The following is a 25,725-nucleotide window of genomic DNA, read 5'->3' on the forward strand; positions in this document are numbered from 1 at the left end:
GCTGAGTGTCCAGAGAGACCAAGACAGCTATAGTTCACAAGACAGAGTGCCAGGGACAAAAAAGATGCACAGAAAGAACTCTGGATTTGTACAGTGTTCCTTATTTTCATTCATCAGCTGAATCCTGGTCAGCACATGTGTGTACAGAAACTTCCTGAGGCCAGGAAATCATCTGGAAGGATTAGAGGTAATAGTGCCTAGTATTCACATGGGAGTGAGAATATGTCTCTCCTAGTCAGACTGTAAAACTCCATGATTCATGAAACCTTCAGTAGAGTACACAGAAGAGTTTACTTTACTAATGAAAAATAATTAAACCTAGGCTGCATATAGCTCTAGTCCCACCTAAAACATCAATAGCAAGATCCAAAGGGCCAAACTGCTTCTAAGTAACCTAAATTTGTCACAGTACAAAGCTCAACAAAATTTGCAAAAAAAAAAAAAAAAAAAAAAAATCTTACACCCAACAAAATAAAATATACAATGTCTAGCATACATTCAAATATTACCAGGCATGAAGTGAAGCAGAAAAATATAACCCCCAAAGAGGAGAAAAAAAATAATCAAAATTAACACTTAGCAGACATAAATGTTAGAGTTAGCAAAGACATTAAAATAGTTGTTACAATGATAATTCATATGTTCAAATACTATGTAGAGATAAGGAATAGATGAAAAGCACCTTCCAGGAGCTACAATGTCTGAGGTGAAAAATACACTGGATGAGATTAATAGCCGATTAGACATGGCAGAAATAAATATTAGTGAGTTTAAAGATATCACAGTAGAAACTCTCCAAAATCAGAGAATTAAAACAATCAACAGAGCATCAGTGAACTGCAGGAAAAGTTCAAGTGGCCTACTATATGTGGTTCCTGGAGATTCCTAAAGAGACAAAAGAAGAGGAGACTGAAAAGCTATTTGAAAAATAATGTCTAAAAATTTCCAAATTTGATGAAAACTAGAGCCTACAGATCTAAGAATCTCAATAAACCCAAAGCACACGTGTGTATACGTACGTACATACACACACACACACACACACACACACAAACCATGAAGAAAACATCATAATTAGATTGCTCAAAGCCAATGATAAGGATATGATAAGGATAAAATCTTAAAAGCATTCAGAGGGAAAAAAGACATGTTAAATATAAAGGATCAACAATCCTTTTGAGATTTTTTTGAAGGAAACAATGGAAGCAAGTAGACAGTAGAAACAATCCTCAAAGTACTGACAGAAAATACTGTAAACCAGCAAAAAATATCTTTTAAAAACAGAAGTGAAATACTTTCTAAGACATACAAAAGTAGGAAGAGTATATAACCAGCAAAATCACACTGCAATAAATGTTACAGAAAGTGTTTTGGGCAGAAGAAAAAATATAAAGTTGGAAATATGGATCTAAATATAAGAGTGAAAAAAAAGAAAAAAGAAATATGAGTAAAGAACACCAGAAATGGTAACTTCTGGGTAAACGATTTTTTTCTTATTGTTAAAATTTTTAGAAGATAACTGACTATTAGAACAATAACAATAATATTTATAACATGTAAAACTAAAATGTATGACAAAACAGCAAAAGTATCAGGACAAAAGAAATGGAAGTAAACTACTGTCAAGTTCTTTTTTTTGGGGGGGGGGGATTTTTTTTAAAGATTTATTTATTTATTCATGATAGACACACAGAGAGAGAGAGAGATAGAGAGAGAGAGAGAGAGAGGCAGACACACAGGCAGAGGAAGAAGCAGGCTCCATGCTGGGAGCCCAACATGGGACTTGATCCCGGGATTCCAGGATTGCACCCTGGGCCAAAGGCAGGTGCTAAACCACTGAGCCACCCAGGGATCCCCCTGTCAAGTTCTTATATGACATAATACCACTTTAGTATGGATAGACTATAAGTTACAATGCATACCATAACCCTTAAAGTAACCACCAAGAAAACAAAGTATAGTTAATAAGCCAACAGAGAAGATGAAATAGTAAAAATAAAAATAAAAAAAATTTAACTAATGTAAAAGAAGACAGGAAAATAATAGTTTGAACAGTCAAAACAAATAGAAGACAGCAAAATTATTTAAACTTAATCATATGAATAGTTACATTACATGTAAATGGTCTAAATACTCCAACCAAAAGGTACAGATTATCCCATTGGATCCAAAAAAAAAAATAAATAAAAGAGAGACCCAACTATATGCTGTGTATAAGAAACATGCGTTAAATATTCAGACACTAAAAGATTGAAAGGATGAAAAAAATATATACTAACACTAAGAAAAAAAAAGCTGGAGTGGCATATTTAATTTAAATTTTAGAGCAAAAAAATATTACCAGTGATTTTTAAAAGCCATTTAACAATGATAAAGGAGTCAATTCATCAAGGAGAATATGAGTTATAAATATTCATGCTGCTGCCATTAGCAGGGATTTAAAAAACATAAGGCAAAAACTAATAGAAATGTGCAGAGAAATAGACATGTCCATAATTATAGTTAGAGATTTCAATTCCACTCTCAACAACTGATTGAACAAGTAGACAGAGGATCAGTATGGATAATAGACTAGCTGAATAGCACTATCAACCATCTTGACCTGATCAAGATTTATAGAACACTCTATCCAACAATCATAGAATACACATTGATCTCAAATGAAAATGGAACATTTTCTAATATCCTCAGCCATAAAGGACTCAATAATTTTAAATTTAATTCCAGTCTGATGAGAGAATATACTTTGAATGATTTGAATTAGAAATAACAGAATATCTGGGAAATCCTTACTATTCGCAAACTCTGCAGCCTGGCTTTTGACTCCTTCATAATATAGACTCAACTACTATTTATAATAATATTGTCTCTACTGCCATAATAACAGCTAAAACCTATACAAGTGCTTATCTGTGAAGATTTAGTGCTCATAATGATTCTATAAAGTGAACGGTTTTCTTCCTATTTCATACGTGGAGAAACTGAGCCATAGGCAGTAATGGAATCTCTTTGAGGTCACAAAGGTCAGGAGTGTTATAGTAGAGGTTGGCACTGAGGTAGTCTGGGTCCACAGTGTGTGCCCATAGGTACTACTCTCCTGCCTCTCAATCCCACATCGGACCCCTGGCCATTTCACAGCTCTTACTCCTCTCCCTTCTTGTCTTTGCTCATGCTGTTCCACCTCTAAGATGTTCTCTTCTTGCCTTTCCTTGAATGTCAGACATGGGCTCTACACCCTCTTTCCATTTAAGCATCTCTCAATTCCCAGCCTTACAGTCCTCTCTGTCCCCGCAGCCTCCAAATCTCTAGTCCTAGTGGATTCCAACACTTCCTTCGGGTTTCAGTTAAATTCCCTCTTTCTCAAGGAGGTCACCCCTGCCTGACCTGCCAATAAGCCATTATAATTTCCAAGAGCAAAACGTGCCTGCCCTTCCAGAGTCCCTGTCACAATGACAATATTGTGTTCATTGTACAGTTTTTGAGGTTAGTGTTGAGCTCCACTAGACTTTAAACTTCTTGAAAACAAGTACTCTGTCTCACTTTTGTGTCCTCAGCATCTAGTGAATGCCTATTGATTTGGCCCTCAATAGGCATTCACTCAATGGGTAACAATCAGCCTGGTAACCCAGGTGTGATGAGTGATAGGAGTGATATGATGGACTGCAAAATGGATATTAGCTTTCTCATCTCTCACCGGATATGTTACTCTTCCTTCCTCAGGAAACTTCCCACCTGAGGGATCAAAGTGCTGAGGAACCATCTTCAGTCCTAATGCTTAGAGGGTCTCAATCTCTGATGTATTTTAATCATGATTTCTTTTAACAATTGTTCTTTGGCTCCATGACAAATTGATCAAATATCCAAAGTGTGATGTTTGTCATTCTTCCATGCACATAGTTTTACTGTCATGGTCTCCTGTCTGCCTCTGTGGCTAAATGGATTTTTACAAACCACATCCTCCCTGGAGCTCAGATTGAGGTTTTTGTACATGAAATTAGGCTGATGGGATTATGAATCAGTGACAGAGCACAATTGAATCAAAGTGGTCATTCCAAATGAATGCAAATACATTTAGGATTTGGGAAAAACTGACGTTAGCTTTCTTTTTAAATTTTTATTTACTTATTATTTGAAAGAGAGAGAGAGCACAAGCACCAGGGAGGAGCAGAGGCAGCAGGAGAAGCAGACTCCCCCACTGAGCAGGGACACTGATGTAGGGCTCAATCCCAAGAGTCTGAGACCATGACCCGAGCCAAAGGCAGATGTTTAACCAACTGAGCCACTCAGGCACCCCAAAGCTGATGCTAACTTTAATTCCACCTCTCCTATCTTGGAGACAACAATAGAGACTTTCATTTATTTAATTTTATCATTGTCAATAAATAATAGAACTCCCTCTAAATCCTGAGCCAAATAGATCTCAGGTAAACATTCTTTGTTCTGCACTGACCCACGATCAGCCTGCAGAGGCCACAGCCTTCCAATCCTACAATCTCCCCGGCCCTTTCTCTTGTTTCTCATGACTTCATTTGATTCTAATAGCTTTCAGGATTTGGGGTTGAGTATAAATTAACTTTCTCCTTTTGGCATTTGTGTTTATTTTTACCTTTTTTTTACCTCAAGGGATTAAATTGTATGTTTCTAAAAATCTCTCATTTTGCTCTAACACCATGTATATGCTTTGTTCAACAGAAAGGAAGGACACAGAACAGGATGGGATACTGTTTTTTCTAAACAGAAGGGATGATAGAATTGCTTTCATAATGTGTCCTCCCCATAGCCTAGTTCCTCGGTCTGATGTTGGGGCCCAAAGAAGGGAAAGAACAGTTGCAAGTTTCTCATACTCCTCATTACTCTCACAGATGTCCTAAGAAACCCTAAATCTCATAAAACTTCACCTGAAACCAAAACTTCTGGCTATCCGCAAGCACTGAGAATGAAAAAGTTCTAGTATGTCCCAGACTCCTGACTTACCATTGTATGGCAACATCCTGTTAACACAAATCTGTGGATCATGTTCATTTCTGACATGTCCAGTTTTCTGTTTGATATTTACTGCTTTCACATTCATCCCATTTGATCCTTAAAATGCTATGAAGCAAGAAGGGCTGTTTTTATCATCTGCATCCTAGAGATACAGAAACTAAGGCTCCTGGAATACCTGGGTGGTTCAGTCAGTTAAGTGTCTGACTTTGGCTCATGTCATGACCTTGGGGTCCTGAGATCAAGCCCTACATTGGGGCTCCTTGTTCAGCATGGAGTCTGCTTGTCCCTCTGCCCCTTCCTTCACTCCTACTTTCTTTGTCTTCTCTCAAATAAATAAAATCTTAAAAACAAAAACAAAGGCTCTATGTAGACAACTTTTCTGCTCATCAAACCTCCCTTCCCTTCTCTAATACTGATGTCTACCTCTCACTTAGGAAAAACCTCCACCCACCTCACATTTGGTTTCCATGAGGCTGGTAATCACAAGACACTGCTGCTACTTCCTATGTCACCTATGTTGAGAGGGTCGTCACTTAAATTTTAAAAAATAATAATAAAAAAAGCCAATCAGACTTTCTGTCTCCCACAACTTGGAACCAAGCAGAGAACTCAAGGCACAAGGCTGTTGGAACTGAGGGACAGACCATAATGCCTAAGATCCTTGGAGTGGCCTGATTGCCTAAATCTTCTTTTCTTTTGCAACACTTCCAGTCTGCTCCCAACAGATCTGTTTTCTCTTCTTTGAGTTAATCATAGTTTTTGTTGCTTATGACCAAGAACCTAACAATATGTTTGCAATTTGCCTAAGCTCTCAGTCTTGAACAAAGATCACTCGTGTTGGTTGTACTGTGCCATGCAGTAGGATGTAGTGATATTAATATCTTACCCAGCACAGAAAAGATGGCAGGACTAATACCATAAATAAAAAGCTAGTTTATTACCTAGGGCAGTGGTTCTTAACTTGGGGCAATTTTGGCCCCCAAAGGACACGTAGCAATGTCTGGTTGTCACAACAGGTAGAGGTGTTAGGGTGGATGCTACTGGCTTCTAGAGGGTAGAAACCAGGGATGCTGCTGAACATCCTATAGTGCACAGGACAGCCCCCCAATGATAAAGAAATATCTGGCCCAAAATAATAGCACCAAGGTTTAGAAAATTTGATTCAGAGAAAATTGAGTTATCTTTCACATTAGGATAACACCAGGCAGTAATACAAAAGGATGAAGATGGAAATGAAGATGAGGAAGGAAGGAAGGAAAAAATGAATTGAAGGTTTCAATGGCTTAACACTTATCAAAGGTTTGCAACTTGCTGTTGCAAATCTACTGCGGACTGGTGACTGTCCTTTCTGTCATGACTTGGCAATCCAGACCTTCCCGTTAGGTGACATCACCAGGATGCTAAGGAAGGGGATGCAAGAGCTGGAGAATTACATGCAATCTTTTAAATACTCCAGACTAGAGGTGACACTTGTTCACCTTAACTCATGACCCATTGGCCAGAACAGGAAATCTAACTGCCAGGGGGTGAGGGCGGGGGTCGGGGAATGCAACAGACATTGAAGAGTAAATAATCCTACCACTCTTTTCATATGGCCCAGTGATGCTATATTCTATTAGATGCAGAAACCTACCTGCGCCGCGACGAAATTACATGGCTAGTTATCCAATGATATCCTGTGCAGTGCATTAGTCAGTCACCTAGAACCTAGGTGCTTTTTGTTTTTTGTTTCTTAACCTCAAAGAATGACTTTACTATAGCAGCCTCTACCACAGCCAATAATTCCTATCTCTAAATGTCCCTAAGGCCTGTTTTGCTGGGTAGGATTGAACTATGAACTGCGGTAGACAGGACACAGCCAGCTAAATTCCACTGATTCAAAGGGCATTTCTTCCCAAAAAGAACAGAGTCGTGTAAATGAAATTTTACCCATACCTGATGCATAGCTTTATAAGCAAGACCAATCTGTTTCCATTGGACATAATTAGTTGGAGTCCATTTGTGCAGAGAGATCATAGTGTAGTTAGAAATCTTTAAATATGCATGAAATAGTTTCTCAGTCATTTTGGGCAGTGTTTCTTAACCTTGAGCAGAGTCATTCCCATGGCCTTTTCCAAAAGTAAATGTCCAGGCTGACCCTCCAAATTTCTAATTCAACATAGGCACATTATGTTTATTGAGGGTACAAATAAAGAATCCAATTACAGGGGCGCCTGGCTGGCTCAGTCAGTTAAGCATCTGACTCTTGATCTCTGCTCAGATCATTACCTCAGGGTCATGAGTTCAAGCCCCACATTACCTCAGGTTCATGAGTTCAAAAAACAAAACAAAACACAAATCTGATTATAACTAACTGAAAAACAAAAGGGGAAAGCTTTCTGGAAGGATAGTAGGATGCTTACAGAATCAAAGGCAGAACTGAACAGCCAGAGTTTGGGAAAAGCAGAATGGGGTGGGGGGACCCCGGAAAGTGCCACTGCCCAGCTGGTGTCCAAGATCCTTCTGAGAGCTTCAAGGTGTCTCACCTCTATCTCCCTTCCCTTCCCCTGCTAGCAGGGAAATGAGCTACTGGACTGGCCTGATGAGAAAGGTATCTCCAGCCCTGGATCAGTCAATTAGGGGGGTGTGTCTTTCATTAAGCTGTGTAACCCTGGGCAAGTTACTTAACCTCTATGTGCCTCAGTCTGCTCACCTGTGATATGGAGATGGTCACAGCACCTGCTGAAGCAGCTGTTGTAGATCTGCCGTTGGATTGTTGTCTAACACTGAGTGGATCTAGAACATATATAATCTGGAATGAGGGTTGGCGCTTTTACTTAGTAGATTTACTGAGCACTTACAAGGAGCCAAACACTTGTACTTGCATTATCCCATTTAATCCTCCAAAGAGACTAATGAAGCAGATACCTCCTGTGTCTGATCCCTTGCAACATGGCAAGTGCTCCAAAAATGTCAAATGAACGGATAAATGGTGGCACCACTGACAACCATTTTAGCCAGGATGGCAGGTGATGATTGGCACAGGTGGTGGCACTCACCTTAGTGCCGTGTTCCACTGGAGACTGCAGACCCTATACATGCCCAGTGCTTGCCAGAGCCTGTTCTTCTCATGGGGCCAGCACTCTAGTCACCCCTCTCTAACACCCTATTTTTAAAGAATGCATTCATATATATAAAAGCACAGGACTGCCCATTTCTCTTTGATATCTTACAGAGTTTACGTAAGTAGCATGAGGTCCAAAAGCAGGTAGTTCCAATCATGATTCTTCATACACATCCATGTGGTTCTGGGCTTTCTATTCTTTCTCTAAGCCTCAGTGTTGTAATCTGTGAAAGGAGGATAAAGATAAGTAACTAAACAGCTGTAGCATAAAATGTGAACAAATGCATGGAAGAAACAGCACAATGCTTGGTCCATAGTAGGGCTTCAAGCAATATTAGCTAAAGTGAAATTTAATAGTCATTATTATGGATACCTTAGCTGGGAAAGGAAACAATAAACGAATCCTAAAGCAGAAATTTACTTTTAAAGTATGTCTGTTTCCTTGATATTTGCTTTCCTTGAGATCTTCTGTTTTTCTTCCCCTGTGAGACATGATTCTGGAACAAGACTGCCTGGGTTTGAGTTCAGATTCACCACTTAGTAGCTGGGTGAACCCAAGCAAGTTTCTTAACCTCTCTGTACTTCAATTTCCTCATCCATAAAATGGGATCATGTTTGTAGTGAACTCTAGGACTCTTGTAAAAGATTAAATGAACTAGTATTTGCAAAACAGAGTGGCACCTATACCCAGTAACTACTGCTTAAATTTGTTAAATAAATGAAACAGAATGCAGGGGGAATTTCTGGTCAGTTAGTATATCCAGTTAGTTGGCTTCCAAGACATTATGTCTTGGTACTGATACCAGTTAGACAAGGCTTACTCCATCTTATATTTGGGTTCACCATTTGATCGTTTTTCCAATTTAGATTACAGAAGACTTATACCTACGTTCATCAGGATCTACTCAACTGGATGGGAGGTGAGATCACTGGCTCTTGAATGTATCAAAACATCTTGAAACGCTTTGATCATTGGGAACTACTGGGGTCCAGCTGTTTCCCTGGCCTCAGTACAAAGAAGCAACAGCTACTTCTGGTTAATTCTGAGGTAGTGAAAGTCTTATTAGGGCACAGATGACAAAAGAGTTCTAGGAGCTAGCAGATGGCACCTGGTACACAGGCCCTTCAAGATGAGCAACAGCTGGAGAAGGAAGGTGAAATGCTCCAGGGCAACTTGTTTTGCATATGAATTGCTGCATTTCTGATCAGGTTTCCCTGAGGCTTAGCAGAAGGAAGACTTTTATAAAGTTTTCTCTTTAGGAGATACTGCAGGAAAGAAAAAAAAACTCCACTGAACACCATCTCTCCCTTTTTAAAAAACTGTTGTAAACACAGCAAAATTTATCATCTTCATATCCCATTTCCTCAGCCCCTGACAGCCGCCCTTCTGTTTCATACTCCTGCAAGTGGTCAGGGGAGGGGGGAGTGAGAGAGAATCTCCAGAAGACCCCCTGCTGGGTGTGGAGCTCCGTGTAGGGGCTGAATCTCTCAACCCTGACATCATGACCTGAGCTGAAATTAAGTCGAATGCTCAACCTCCTGAACCACCCAGGCACCCCTCTACTTTCTGTTTCTATAAATTTCACAACTTTAGATGCCTCATATAAACAGAATCATTCAGTATTTGGTTTTTTGTGATTGCTTTATTTCATACAACAGAATGCCAAGATTCTTCTATGCTGTAGCATGTGACAGTGCTTCTTTTCTGAGGCTGAACAATATTTCATTGTCTGTATATGCCACATTTTATTTACCCATTCATCTATCTCTGGATATTTGGGTTGCTTCCACCTTTGTTTCTGAGTAGGCTCTACACCCAACATAGGGCTTGAACTCATGACCCCAAGATCAAGAGTCTTGCTCTACTGACTGAGCCACCTGGGTGCCCCAAGTTGCTTCCACCTCTCAAGTGTTGTGAACAGTGCTACTATGACCAGGGGTGTGCAACTGTCTCTTTGAAGCCTTGCTTTCAATTCTTTCGGATAGATACCCAGAGGTGAGATGGCTGGATCATATTTTTAACTTTTTAAGGAAATTTCATACTGCTTTCATAGTGTCTGCACCATTTTACATTCCCACCAACGGTGCACAAGAGTTCTGATGTCTCCACATCCTTGCCAACCCTGTTATTTTCTGCAGGGGTTTTTCCGTAGTCGCCATCCTAATGAGTATGAAGTGATATCCCATTGTGGTTTTGATTTGCATTTCTCTGATGATTAGTGATGTTGAACATCTTTTCATATGCTTATTAGCCATTTGTATATAATCTTTGGAGGAATGTCTATTCAGTTTTAAACCCATATTTTAATTGAGTTATTTGATTTTTTTGTTGACAACTTGCCGGACTGCTTGATGCATTCTGGATATTAACCCCTTATCAGAAAGGGGTTTGCAAATATTGTCTCCAACTTCAAAGATTGTCTTTTCACTCTAGGCATTGTGTCCTTTGATGCACAAAAGATTTTAAGCTAGATATAGCCCCATTCATCTATTTACTTTTGGTGGCTTATGCTTTTAATGTTATATCTAAAAAAAAAAAAATCATTGCCAGGTCCAATGTTGTGAAGATTTTCCCTGCATTTTCTTGTGTAAGTTTGATGTCTTACATTTAAGTCTTTAATGCATTTTGAGTTAATTCTTGTAAGTGGTATAAGAAAAAGGTCCAACTTCATTCTTTTGTGTTAGGAAATTCTGTTTTCCCAGCACAATTTGTTGAAAAGATTCTTTCACCTTCTTTTGACTTTCATATCATGAGAGTGGATCAGTAGGGCTGCTAATGCCCTCCTTCTTACAGACTCAAGACACCCCAACCAGCCAAGGAAGAGAGGAGTTTAATTCACACCTCTCTCATGTGAGCCTGCTTCACGGTCATTGTTCATCTTGCACTTGCAGACACAGCCCTGACTTTGCTGTGTCTTTCAGTTTGTTGGATATTCAACTATTTTCAGCTCAGCTTTCTGACCATGGGGAATCAGGTTTGCTTCATCTGTTTCTCAAGACTTCTGAAAAAATCCTATATTCAATACACAACCCAGTGAAGCCAATTTCTTTTGCCAAAACTCGCCAGGTTTCATTTTATCTCCTGAGTGCTTATCGATGTGGGAAACAAAGGCAAAAGAAAAAATTGAATCTCCTTACTACTTAACAGCCCATTGATAAGTCCTTGAAATAGGCAGAGTGACCTTCCTCTTGCTGCTCAGCTGCCTCAATGCTGACACTTTGCTAAAGGTAAAAGGTAATCTCAGTCCGACCCCCCCAGGATCCTGTGAGTCTTCTTCAAACATACAGAAATTCCTTCAAAAACTTCCTTTGTCTCAACCCCCCAAGATATACATTGGCAGTCACCCTGCAAGCATATGGCCCCTGAGATACATCTGAAGGGTCCCATGACTGAGTTTTTACTAAACAGTAATAAATGACCTTTTCCTAACAATAGCTAGCCCCCTGAGGGTCCTGGAAGCCTTGTTTTCAAAATATCTTGGAGATTTATGCTACCCCTAACCCTCTCCCCACTTGAAAATGTATAATAGACCATTCCCTCACAACCCCAGTGCAGCTCTTTCTGCCCATGGGTCCTGCGCCCATGCTTTGATAAAACCACCTTTTTGTACCCAAAGACATCTCAAGAATTCTTTCTTGACTGCTCCAAATCCCAACTTTTCCACAACACTTATTAATCAGAATTACAATTTTCCCCATTTGCTAATGTTTCAGAGACTCTGGGCAAAATACGTGTGATGGGATTTTTAAAGGTTTTATTTTATTTAAACTCTATTTCCTTGCAAAAATTATCTACAGCAGCTTAATGTGTTGTATAGTAATTTCATCTCATTTCTTGAAATTTCACTGATCATTTTAGCTTAGGTCAACTGACAGAGTATAAAACCACCACAGTCCACCCTTTGTCAGCTAAGCATCCGTACATACCTCTTCTAAACCATACTTAACTTCCAAATAGAGACAATAGCAAAATCATGCTTCCACTTGCCCTCAAGCAAATATTCCTTGAACCATTGAAAACACAGTCCCCCCAAAAAAGAGGATACAGAATCTTTTTATGCATCTTTGGGTCATTTTCATTCCTCTTCTGAGTCATACTTTCCTTTTGAAATCCTGTAACTTAAATACTGAGATATAAAGTTAACTACTATTAATACGTCTTATGTAGGATGGTGGGAGAAGGGGAAGAGAGGAACAAAGCAATACATACACAAGTATGGACATGTCATAACAAGGAAATGCTCATAACTGTTATGGCTTCTGTAACTTATTTCTGCAAGTCACCATGTGGTTATAGCTGGCATAACTTTCTTCCTTCACTATTTACTCCATATGCATTTTGTCTTCAGCAAGTATGTCAGCTAGTCATGATGCCTGCCAAGGTGACCCAAACCTTTGATTCTAAAGGGTCTAGGCTATTAGAAGTCAAAGCTGAATTTTATTATTGTGCTTTTCCATTGACTTTATTCATAGGGCATGGGTATTTTAAGAGGTATCAAAAGGTACTTACCTCTACTGCATAGAAGCAACACTTGACAGTGAGGATCACTCAGTCCAGTCAGTATAAAACTCTTCTTTGCCTGTTGATTCACTGTGATAAGGAGCCCAAAGTGGCTGGCTGGTGGCCTCAGCTTCCCATTTAATGGAACCATTGCTTTGTCTCCTGGTGGAAGCAATCATCCGTTGGGAACTAAGATTTCTAGACAAGCAGGCCCAAAGCCTCAGACAGGAAAGTAAAACTTTTAGGTCACTAGGGATAAGAAGAGCCACTCTGACATTCACTCCTTGATTCCCAGTCCCAAGAAGGTAATGAAAACAGCACCATATATTGGCTCCTGACTTAGAGCATATGATCCCAGCCCTACAAGGTGTTTTTGCCCAACTGGCACTGTAAATGGATATTCTAAAAGGCAATTCAGGGTCTACCAGGTTAGCTGCTTCAGGGCAATGTGGATATGGTTAAATGAGTAAGTTCCATGAGCATGCATCTACTGACACTTTATCTGCTCTATCCTAATCTCATATACATTGCTTATATTGGATGATGGAATGCTACTAGGTACACCCAACCTTATGGCTTGGTGGGTGGGTAACATCCAATTTATGGTAGGTGGCTCAGGTCACATGCTCACTTAATGGCCTGCGGTTAAATATCTGGTGCTGCCCAGTAGCACTTGCAGATATCTGTGATAAAACAGCAACAAGAAAAACACACACAAGTTGGATAACTTGCCTCAAGTTATCCAGTGCTCCTTATTTTCACTAAAATATTCTGTGGCAGCAACTACTTGGTTACCTGTAAAACTATGGGAGCAGGTAAAGAAATCTATGGAAGGTTGCTGACTTCACATTTGTGATGGGTCTGTAGGGTGAAGTAACTGTAGGGTGACAGGGATGAAAGTCAGGAAGAAAAATGAAGAGGGGGATCCCTGGGTGGCGCAGCGGTTTAGCGCCTGCCTTTGGCCCAGGGCGCGATCCTGGAGACCTGGGATCGAATCCCACATCGGGCTCCCGGTGCATGGAGCCTGCTTCTCCCTCTGCCTGTGTCTCTGCCTCTCTCTCTCTTTCTCTCTCTCTCTCTCTCTCTCTGTATGACTATCATAAATAAATTAAAAAAAAAAAAAAGAAAAATGAAGAGGGAGAGGTAAGGATATAATGGGAACTATAAATATTGTCTAGAACACACACTGACAAACTGGAACCCACACACAGATTAGAACAGGTATCTATCTAATCATCAGACCCGATGATGTAACTGGCAGAAGCTGGTGTCCCTTGCCACTGAGTTGCACATGCACCCGCCCCAGGACCTGGACAAGCTGGTGGAAGCGGTCCTAGGAAAGGTGGAGGAGTTGTGAGCTCACCAGCACCAATAAAGTGAACTATCAACAAGGCAACGGGCCTGTTGTAGCAGGGGCATGCTACACTGACCTTCAGAGGGTTGTGGCTGCCACTTCACTTCTGCTAGTAAATCTTGTGCAAAATCCTTTGATGACCAGCCTCAATCAAGAATAAGACATGGCAAGGAATTCTGGGAAACAAAGTTCCACCTACATTGACATGATATAAAGCCAACACAAGGATGGAAATCATTCCTTAGATTGCTGGGAACCTCTAGGAACAGTTTTTCAGGAATAAGTTTCCTAGTCAATGTCACTTTTTTTTCTTTGACATTCATACTCATTTGACTACAATTATTATGTTTTATTATGATCATCATCACAGCTAATCTTCATCACACATTTACTATATGACAGATATTAACCAAATACTTTGCATCTTTAGTTCACTTAATTCTCACAATCATCCTATGGGGTAGGTCCTATTATGTCTCCATTTTACTAATGAGGAAATTAAAGCTTGCGGAGAGGTTACATAGCTTTCCAGGCCTGTACAGAGAGTAAGAGGCTGGGCAGGCATCCAAACAGTCAATCTGACTCCCTTGTCCTTTCTCTTAATCACTAAGCTGTAATAACCTTAACTTCAAACAAGATTCAAATATCCTAAATCATTCACAAATGAAAAGCATAGAATCTATGAATTTGGTTTTGAAGGGAACATTTTAAAGAATATTTGGAATCATAAAAATCTAAATTTAATACTTATGCTAATTTAGGGGTACCATAACTTGCTTCAAATCCCCAGAAGAGCATAAGATTCCAGTACTAGTTTTAAAAGCATTATGATTGAAAATTATTTATATTCAGCTCATATAGGATAGGAGAGCAATGCTAAAGTAATCAGATGAGGTGTTATAAAGACGAGGTAAGAGAAATGTACGTTCACATATTCTTTCACACCTTTAGCTAATATTTGCTAGGAGCACTGTATGGGTGAAGTGTCTATGGGACATAAACTAAGACCTGAGAGTGTTGAGTCTATAAGCAGAGATAAAGCATTCAGTGAGTGGATGTGGCATTTTCCTAAAAACCAAGGTAGACAGACTTTCTAAGAAATGGAAAGATTGAGTAAAGGAGAGTTTAGAAAAGGAAGAAAAATGTCATCTAAGCCTATTTTCCTTTTCATTGTTGGTATTCACAGAAATCCAGGTCTATGGGGGGATCTCCAAATATTTTTAAGTTTGGCCAAAGAGCCTTAAATTCCATGGAAAAACTATGTTTAGGGGAGTCATGAGACCTGGGCCCTGTTTTCCTGTTTCTCCCACTAATTCCTTGGGCGGCCCATTCCCTTTCTTCTCTAGGCCTCAGTCTAATTGTCTGTAAAATGGAAGAAGTGGTCAGGGATGGATGGGGTGCTCTTGAGGACAACAGGTTTTCTTTCTAGTTCTAAATCTGGCATTCTAGGACACTAGACTTTTTCACACAAAGAGGAATAGTCTTAGCCCTCCCTGAGATTATACCCTAGATGCAAAACAAGGATGCTGTCACTGCTGTGCTCCAGCTGATTTTTGTTCTATCATGTTTCCTTCAGTCTCAGGAATAGAGTCATCTGGATACACCATTATTCTGTCATTTTCCCTTAAGGCCACCAGATGGATAAATCACAAGTCCATCTGTGCTGCAGGACAGAGCCAAGAGGGCATGATTCCCAGTGGGAACCTGTCACCTCAAACCCTTCCTACACCAGGGAGACAGATTCATTTCACAAAGGATACTACTGGAAACGCATTCTTAAGACTAGAGCAAATTTTGAGACTGAAAAACAATGAAAGGGCACGTGGTCCTTGACAACCATATTCAGGACTGGGGTAAAAGCAAAATGGTTTAAACTGATCAGGGTACAAAAGCAAACAGACTGAGCTATACCCAAAAAATTAAAAAAAAAAAAAAAAAAGAAAAAGAAACAGGAGTGTGAGTGTGCCTGTGTGTGTTCTGTGGAGAAATTTTAAGACGGGAAAGCAAGCATCCAAGTGCCATGGCCTCTATATTAAGAATAGTCACCATTCCCTGCTGAGAAATCCCAGTCACTAGACCAAGCACATGACATGCATTATCTCATGTCATCCTCCCATTAAACTCATAATGGATGCTATTTCTGTTCCATTCCATGGATGAAGAAATGGCCACAAACAGGAGTAATGCTTGTCCAAATGCACGTGGCTATTAGGAAAAGTTAGGACTTGCATCCAGGTCTAACCCCAGATACCTCTGTCCTTCTATTTACACTGGCCCTTTCAAAAAAGAGAATTGGACTCATCCTATGAAGGCTCCAACATAGTTGGAGGAAAAGTTTCAGTTTGCATACTTCTATCCTTGGACATTGGCCTTGGTCCAGTTGAAGGGGTGTGTTGAGATGCGTGTTATGTGCGCTGAACGTGGATGAAGGAGCATGTTTGGTCACACATACTGAATAAGTGCTGCACGCCTGGTGCTACGCTAGGAGCTGTAAACACAGAAGTGCAAACAACCTAAAACAACGAGGCCACTGCACCCTAGAGATACTTGTGAAAATTGGAGGGTGACGCAGACGGACAGTGCCAGCTTGTGCTTGAGTGGCTTGCTGAGTCTTCTCAGAGGAAGCACTCTTTGAACCGAGCCTCAAAGCACAGTAGGAGGTGGTTACTGAGAAAGGTCTGTATTTAAAAGGAACCTGAGGAAACCAGGGGAAGCGCTAGGAATGCTCCTGTTAGGAATGCTCCAGTTCTCTTTAATAAGCAAGGCTGACCCTCCTTCTCCTTCTCTGCAGTGTGGTTTGAATTAGCAATCTGGAGGTGAGGCACCGGAGGCCTCCAGGCTCGTGAAACGAATGGAGCATGGATAACAGCTCTTCTATGCTCCAGCTGCAAGTCAAAAAACACACAGTCCCAGAACAAGGGGGCAGTCATTATTTATTCTTTGAGAGTCCAGAAGAGAGGGGTCGGTGAGCCTTTAACCTTCTAACAGAAATTGGGACGCCTGGGTGGCTCAGTGGTTTAGCACTGCCTTCAGCCCAGAGTGTGATCCTGGAGATCCAGGATCAAGTCCCACGTCTGGCTCCCTGCACGGAGCCTGCTTCTCCCTCTGCCTGTGCCTCTGCCCCTCTCTCTCTCTCTCTCTCTCTCTCTCTCTCTCTCTCTCTGTGTGTGTGTGTGTGTGTGTGTGTGTGTGTCTCATGAATAAATGAATAAAATCTTTAAACATTCTAACAGGAATTGTTCTCTGTCACTCTATATTTCTGGAGCCCAGGAGCAGTTCTCTGCTCCTGATAGGACTGCTAAAAAAAATAAATAAAAATAAATTGAAAAAAAAGGAAAAGGAGAACTAAAAAAACATGGAAGTAAGCCAGCAGGAGTTGACAAAGTCACCTTGTGAACTGAAGAATCCTGCTTGGTTCTCCTCCTTGGCCTGGCTCTCCTGGCATTTATACAAAGCCTTGTAGAGGTGGCATTGAAAATCTGGAATTATGCTTAAAAATAACCAACTATGACGATTAAAAGGACATATGGAAGGAAAGCTAAAACTGGGCTGCAAATTCAAGAGACCAGAGCCTAATTCAGAGTGTGGATCACTAACTTGCAGCAATGAATCCGGCTCGTGTCCTCTTCCACATACTCCTCCCTTCTGACGGTTCTCCGTATTTCTTGTTTCTTCCTTACTATGGCCCCAGATCATCTGCAGGTTTTCCAAGCACTTTCCACTGAGTCGCCCAGGGACTTTCTTTAAGCTTTGTCTCTTCAAACTCCTCTCACTTCCAGGAGAAAAAACAGTGCTGAGTCATGGCCAACGTAACTGAAAAACTTGAAACCCTTGACACTCCACAAATTCCTAATTATGATTATCTGTTCACCCCTTCTCTCTCCAACTGCCCAGCACATCTTTACCTCATGTCTCACAATGATTTTGTTCCAAAAATAGTGCCATTCAATTTTTGAAAAGTGAATCAGACCCTACGTCACAGATGGGTATCTTTCTACTTAAGGAAAACCCTTAACTAAAATAGTTTACAGACTACACAGAGTGTCCTATAAATATTTGCACCCTCACAAATCTGTTTTATAAGTCATATTTTAAGTATCAAAAAATCAGGATGCTACCTTCACTAACTTCTTTAAGTTTTGTGTGTCCCTATTATAGTCATTGATGATTTTCATTAAAAATAAGCCTTATAAAGAGTTTCATTCCATCAAAATCATTGCTTCTTCCCCAAACATGGCAAAACATCGGTCTCCAAATTTTTTTTATAAGACATGGAAAGTATAGGCAGGAAATCTCAAACTCAGAGGGGTGTCCTTATTCATTGACATCAACTGGTGATAGAATGATTTTTTAAGGCACCTCTGAAAATTAAGCCAATTAAATTTTTACCTACCTTAGAGGCAATTTCGTAAGATATTTATATTCTCAAATGAAGTTCCATTTCTTCCCCAAATTATGCTCTCCGGAAAAGTCTGGAGAAAAAGGCAATGCATACAGATGAACTTCAATGAATCTGGATTACCACGAAAGATCTGAGCAAAAGTGATGATGCATTTAGTGGCAACTATTACTTCAAAAGAAACTTTAAGAAGTAACGAGGGATAATACACAGAAACTCTTCATGTATACTATCACACGGAGAGAAAACTGGGCTACCAAAGTTAAGAATGATAAGATTTATTTTTTTAGCTCACCTCCATTACTCAATTTCTACCTTTTGGAGACCTAGTATCTTATGTTTCCTTCCTAGAGTCCCTCAGAAGTAGCCATTTGTGGCATTAAAATGTCTGATGACACAGAATCACCTTGCCCTCCTTCCCCATAGCCCATCAAAGTTCCTCCTTACACAGATCTCCAAAAACATTCTGTCTAGATATACCAGCATTGCTGAAAGTGTGGCCATGCACCAGAAGCATAGGCATCACCTGGAAGCTTGTTAGAAATTCAAGTTCTCTGGTTAAAATTAACAAGACAGGAAACAACAAATATTGGAGAGGATGTGGGGAAAGGGGAACCCTCTTGCACTGTTGGTGGGAATGGGAACTGGTGCAGCCACTCTGGAAAACTGTGTGGAGGTTCCTCAAGAAGTTAAAAATTGAGCTACCCTGTGACTCAGCAATTGCACTACTGGAGATTTACCCCAAAGATACTGATGTAGTGAAACTATGGGACACCTGCACCCCAATGTTCATAGCAGCGATGTCCACAATAGCCCAACTGTGGAGGGAGCCATGATGACCTTTGACAGATGATGGATAAAGAAGACGTGGTCTATATATACAATAGAATACCACTCAGCCAGCAGAAAAGATGGATACCTACCACTTACATTGACACAGATGGAACTGGAGGGTATGATGCAGAGTTAAATAAGTCAATCAGAGGACAATCATCATATAGTCTCACTCATATAGTGAAAGGGATTATAAGGGAAAGGAGGGAAAATGAATGGGGAAAAATTAGAGAGGAAGACAAACCATGAGAGATCCCTAACTCTGGGAAACTAACAAAGGGTTGTGGAAGGGGAAGAGGGTGGTGGGATGGGGTGACTGGATGACAGGCACTAAGGAGGGCAGTTGATGGGATGAGCACTGGGTGTTATATGTTGGCAAACGGAATTAAAATTAAAAATTAAAAGAAATCCAAATTCTCCAGGTACTAAAATCGGTACCTCAAAGAGAGATCTACATTCCACGTCCATTGAGCTTTATCCACGATAGCCAACACATGGAAACAACCTAAGTAAATAGACAGATGTACAAAGAAATTGTGGTGTATACATAATGGATCATTCAGCCTTAAAAAAGATCCTGCTATTTGTAGAATGGATGAACCTGGAGGACATCATGGTAAGTGAAATAAGGCAGACAGAATTTTTTTCCAAAAATTCAGGGGTACCTGGGTGGCTCAGTCAGTTAAACATCCAACTCTTGATTTCAGCTCAGGTCATGATCTCAGGGTCCTGAGATTGAGCCCTGTGTTGGGTTCTCCAGTCGGCATGGAGTCTGCTGTCCCTCTCCCTCTGCTCCTCCCCCCCACTTGCTCATGCTCTCTCTCATAAATAAATCATTAAAAATATTTTTTAACTGCATGATCTCATTTATATATGGAATCTAAAAAACTTGAAGTCAAAGAACCAGAGAGTCAAACAGTGGTTACCAGGGGTGAGGAGGTGGGGGGAAGTCAAAGGGGACAAGGTTGCAGTTGTGTAGGATGAATGAGTCTAGAGATCTAATGTCCGGGCATGAGAACTATAATTAATACACTGAAAATTTGAACACTGAAAATTTGCTGAGTGGATTTCAGATACTTTCCATGACAAAAAAAACAAAAAAGTGGTTAACTGGAGATAGATGTGTTAATGATCTTGGTTGTAGTAATCATTTCACTGTATCAAATCACATTATACACCTCAAATATATGATTTTATTTTAAAAAATAAGAAATGCAAATTCTCAAGCCTCACCTCCACCCAGTAAAGCAGAACCAGAGACCTGTAATGCTGTTTTAACAAGATCCCTATGCGGTTCTCATGTACATTCAAGTTTGAGGTTCCCTGACAGAGAAACCACCAGAGAGAAGTCCAGCAGTGGAGAGACAGATGAGCCAGTAGTAGGACCCCTTTCAACAAAGGGATTCTAATCCACAGCACTTTTACCCACTGTGTGCCAATTATTGACACATGGAATGCAAAATGAAAAAAAGAAAAACTAGAAAATGGTCTAAAGTCTTACTGAATAATTTCCCTGAACTCTGAATGTGAGGATTCAAAATTAATGACTCAAGGTTACTGGAAATGAATGGTATGTCTCACTTAATTCTCCAGGTCTCCAGAGAGAGGCTAATTGGGGCCCATAAATTAGAAGAAATTATTTAACAAGTTGATTAATGTTGAGAAAAGAGGGGGCCCCAAAATGGACACGTTCTGCTGATTTCTAAAAAGAGGATTTAATTAAAATCAATTGCTTCCCCCCACTGTAAACAAGCTGGATCAATCTCTTCTGCAGGGAGTCTCGTCAATGTGCACGAGGAAGAAAATTAGGCCACAGTCAGCAGGATTTCAGAGAGATTCAGTATTTGCCAAAAGACTATTTGTCACCTTCAGGAATGTAAGAATACAGAAGAAAAAAAAAAAATCAAACATCAATTTCAGCCAAGTATAGATTTTCCGGTAAGTGGGAAAGGGGAGACCCAGCCCCTAGTCATCCAGAGTTAAGTAAATTATTCTCCTGAGTTAAGCTGCTGTCAGACTGCACCTCATAATCCCAGTGTTTGCTGTGTCTTTTTTTTAAAGATTTTATTTATTTATTCATGAGAGACAGAGAGAAAGAGAGAGAGGGAGGCAGATACACAGGCAGAGGGAGAAGCAGGCTCCATGCAGGGAGCCTGACGTGGGACTCGATCCTGGGTCTCTAGGGTCACACCCTGGGCCGAAGGGACAGCACTAAACCGCTGAGCCACCCGGGCTGCCCTGTTTGCTGTGTCTTTGTGATGGTTTGTATACACCGCGGCGTGGTCCCCAGGAAGAGACGGGTTGTCTGGCATTGCTGAGTCCAGGCGAGCACAGCTAAGGCCTCACTACTCGGCAGTGGGCTCTTGGCCCTGCAGATTACCCAGAGCCCCACCCCTCCACCATGGCCTTGGGTCACCTCCCAGACCAGACAGGACCACACCTTCTGCGGGTCCTCCCACCTTCTCTGTAAAGGCCCCGAGCTCCCACACCCCGCAGTCTCCGGGTTGTGTTCCAGTTGGCCCAGCTTCCCCAAAGCTGCAGCTACTCGGGCTCCAGGTAGAGAAGCTGACCTACATGTGAAAAGCAAAGAATCCAGGAGGCCCCGAGCAGGTAGACTGAGCAGCACGGAGCACGCAGAAACGTAGGCCTGCGGTCAGCATGGCAGGCAAAATAATGCCTCCCCAAGAGGCCCGTATCCTGTTCTTGGAACCTATGAGTGTCACATGGCAAAGGGACTTAGGGTTCAGATGCCATGATGCAGGTTGCTGGCCAGCTGACCTGGAGATGGGAGGTCATCCTGGATTCCCTGGGTGGGATCCATTTAATTGCCTGAGTCCTTACGAGTGGAAAGAGAAGGGCACCTGGGTGGCTCAGTTGGTTAAGCATCACCCTTCAGCTCAAGTCATGATCTCAGGGTCTTGGGATCGAATCCTGCATCAGGCTCCCTGCTCGGTTTTCCCGTGGACACGCCCTTCCACCTACTGTCACTGGCTTTGAAGTTGTTAGAGGGAAATAAATACAGGCAACCTCCAGAAGCGGGAAGGTAAGGAAGCAGATTCCTGTCTAGAGCCTCAGAAAGGAGGGCGGGCCCTGCTGACCTCTCAACCTTAGCCCAGTGAGGCCCAGCAGGACCCCTGACCTACAGAACTGGGAGCTCCTACATGTGGGTGGTTTGCTGCTGTAAGGCCCTCAGCTGTGGTGACTTGTCCCACAGATGAACAGGAGGCTCGCAGCAGCAGGGCCCAGGTCAGGTTCTCTGCAGAGAAGCCCTGGCGGCCTCACAGGATCTGCTCTGGCCTGTGTCTCAGGGTCAGATGGGCACAGCCACCACCCAGCTGGCTGGAAGAAGTAGGGAGGAAAGCAAACACCTTGTTTCTCACCATTAATCCATGCCTCGAAGTCTCACAAACACTACATTGGTGCAAATTCAAAGAAATGAGGTCAGCGCCCTCATTATTGATTGTATAAAACAGATTTGATTCACAGCTTTTGGAAAATGAAGCTGTGTGCTCTTTTGACTATTTAGAACAATCCTGATAAAGCAATCTCATCTTCAGATAACATCTCAAGACGACATTATGGGGCTAGTACAATTGTTTCTAATGTACAAAAGGAAAAAATGGGACCTCGCATTTAATCGTTTGCGAACTCCCTATTTCGTTAGAAACATTTTGACTTCAATGGCTAATTAGATGTGGCAACAGTATCTAAAATACACACTACTCCATGTTTTTTAAGATTTGTGTAAATCCTTACTTCGGCACCATTCTGCACGGTGGAAGTAATAGAGATCCTCCGACGGGTGATTTTCAGTGGCCTCTAGAGAAAGCAGCTCAAGGGTTGTCCATCACACTCCATCCCTGTCTGCCCGCGGTGGAGACGAGGCCCTGTTAGGGCCAGCTGTTTGGCCTCCAGGCCAAGGTGAGCCACACTTATTGCTGAGGGCTGCAGGGGTATGAGGGCTCCTCTGTCTTCTACACAGGAGCTGGGCCATGGTAGCCCTGGGCGTGGGGACACATAGGGCTCTTTCTTGCTATCTGCTTCTGTGTATGAGGTCCCTAGAGATGGTGGCAATGGTAGGTGGCTTTCTTCTGAAGCTGTTCAGGTGTAGGAGACAATGGCCTCAGGATGCCTGGGTGGCTCAGTTGGTTAAGTGACCGCCTTCAGCTCAGGTTATGATCCTGGGGTCCTGGGATCAAGAAGCAGGAATTCTGCTTCTGCCTCTGCCTGCCACTCTTCCTGCTTGTTCATTCTCTCTCTGTAAAATAAATAAAATAAAATAAAATCTTAAAAAAAATAAAAAAGGAAAGGAAACAAAGGTCAAAGATCAAATGTCACTTACCAGGGAGATTTGTACTGGGTCTTAGGTCCAAAGACCAACTAATAATCGAGTGTCGGGAGGGTATACTAGTCAGGGCTTGATAGAATCAATGGAATACGTGCAGGGATATATAAGAAGAGACGTATTGCAGGAATTAGTTCACACAACTATGGAGACTGAGAAGTCCTGCCATCTGTCAGAACCCGGAAAGCTGGTGGTGTCATTCACAGGCCTCTGTGAACCAGGAGTACCAGTGTCCAAGGGCAGGAGAAAATGGGAGGTCAATTCAAGCAGGGTGAGTCCATCCTTCCTCCACCTTTTTGTTCTACTGGGGCCCTCCATAGATCTGAAGGGCCACCCACATGGGAGAGGGCAGCCAGGCTTACTCAGTTCACCAATTCAAATGCTAATCTTTTCTAGAAACACCCTCAGACACCCCCAGAACTATTTTCCCTGCCCTCTGGGCACTCCTTATCACAGGTAAGGGGACACATAAAATCAACCAGCACACAGGGCATTCTCTGCCATTGTGCTATGGTGCCCCCTGGACATCAGGTGACGGGGGCATACTGGGACCAAGGCCAACTGAGGGGAGTTCCAAAGCCATCCAACCTGCCCTTCAAACTGTGATATTTTAAAAAGAGGGAAATAGGGGTAAAGAATTGAGAAGAGAGAAAGAGAGAGGAGGAGGGAAGGTAGACAGGATCACTTCTGACCAGCAGCCAGTGACCGGAGTCTTGTACGGTGTTTGAACCACCTTCAGGACTTCCCTGGGGGGACCCAGCACTGGCCCTCCAAATGTCAGAGCCAGGAGCGCTCACACTGGAGGGGAGGACACAGCCCAGGTACTGCTTGCCAGACTATTTTCCTTCCACTCAGAACTGCAGAAACATAGGATTCCAATTCCACAGACTCATTTGGAAGCACAAAGTTCAACATGGCAGGATATGGGCGATGCATAAAACCCTGTGCCCGGAAAACATAATGTGCATTTTCCTTAAGCTAATGAGCACCAAGTGAAGCTTTTCTTTTTCCTTTTTCCCCACCTACTGGAGAGCTCAGCTGGAGTGAGGTCAGGAGTTATCGGTCCAGCCTATCCTTTGGAATACACATTTGTTGGAAAATTGCAGCTTTCAAAACAGAAACATGGATTTCAGCGGGTAATGGTAGGCACAACTAATATGTTCTGAGGTTTTACAACATGACTTAAAGATGTGTCACATCTACCAGATGATGCGTGATCAAGTGCTAATTTTTCAAAACTTCTAGAAGGGAGATGGTGTGGAAGTGAGGAGGGGCAGGAGGGGCCTTTTATAATTTATCAGACTTAGCAAAGCAGCTCAGTGGTGTGTGTTCACTACAAGGATGTGTGTGTTAAGCACTCTCCTTCCCTGTTCTCAAATTCTTACTTCATGCCAGGAGGTTCACCTAAATGTCTGACCACAATCTTTCCAAATGTGGAGGCTTTTGCCCCCAGAGAAGATATAACCAAGGTAATTTGATCAGTGGAACAGAAATGATCCATGCCTCACTGAGCCCATGGCCGACTTCTGCTGCATTTTAAAGATGCTGGCATTTATTATCATTGATTACTTGGCTTTTAATTTGACATTTAATATAGCTCCGTGTCTCTGAGGCATTCAAGACATACAGACGTTTCCTTTTTACTCTAAGTTAACATTTTGCCTTTCTTCGTAGCTCATCATTCTTAATCTCCTTTAAACACTTGCTCAAAGCCAACAGCTGTCTTTAGCCTTTCTGTCTAAAGTATTTCCGGTAACGATCTCGCAAGGTTGTCAGTATATTTGAACTTCGATCCTCAATGACATCGGTCTTGGTGAGGCCTGCAATCCTTGGGGCCAGGAGCCTCAACAGTTTACACAGTCTACAAAGCATCCTGTGAACCCATAGCCTTCCAGAAATTCCATACTGCAGCCAGGATGATCACTTTCCATCTCCACCCCTGGGACCACGGTCCTCTATTTCCTGGAGATCCTTTGACTGGGTCCATTCATTCTGCAATAAGCATCCTAAGTGCTGATCAACTCCTCCACAGCACGATTTGCCAACTGGTCTACCTCACAAAGGTGCCAAAGGGATCTGATTTATTACATCCTTAAGGAGGACTGTGATTTGTTGTTTTCATGCAGAAGCCAGAAAACTCTCTGTGGAGCACCTGCTTTGCAGGAGCAATATTCACCTGGGCTGTGCCAAGCACAGCACACCT

The 25,725-nt window shown here is 41.8% G+C and overlaps 1 long non-coding RNA gene across 1 annotated transcript in view; it reads right to left on the reverse strand.

Moving 5' to 3' along the window:
* Positions 1 to 23,428, reverse strand: part of LOC140620535 (uncharacterized) — a 73,963-nt gene extending 50,535 nt beyond the window's left edge. Inside the window, exons 1-6 of the long non-coding RNA XR_012020295.1 lie at positions 22,934 to 23,428; positions 18,338 to 18,416; positions 17,542 to 17,716; positions 12,600 to 12,752; positions 8,199 to 8,313; positions 7,679 to 7,761 (exon numbers count right to left, since the gene is read on the reverse strand). This is a non-coding gene — a long non-coding RNA (uncharacterized lncRNA). The remainder of the gene's footprint in view (positions 1 to 7,678; positions 7,762 to 8,198; positions 8,314 to 12,599; positions 12,753 to 17,541; positions 17,717 to 18,337; positions 18,417 to 22,933) is intronic.
* Positions 23,429 to 25,725: the final 2,297 nt, after the last annotated feature.

This window comes from Canis lupus, chromosome 29 (assembly GCF_048164855.1).
Source record: "Canis lupus baileyi chromosome 29, mCanLup2.hap1, whole genome shotgun sequence".
Lineage (NCBI taxonomy): Eukaryota > Metazoa > Chordata > Mammalia > Carnivora > Canidae > Canis > Canis lupus.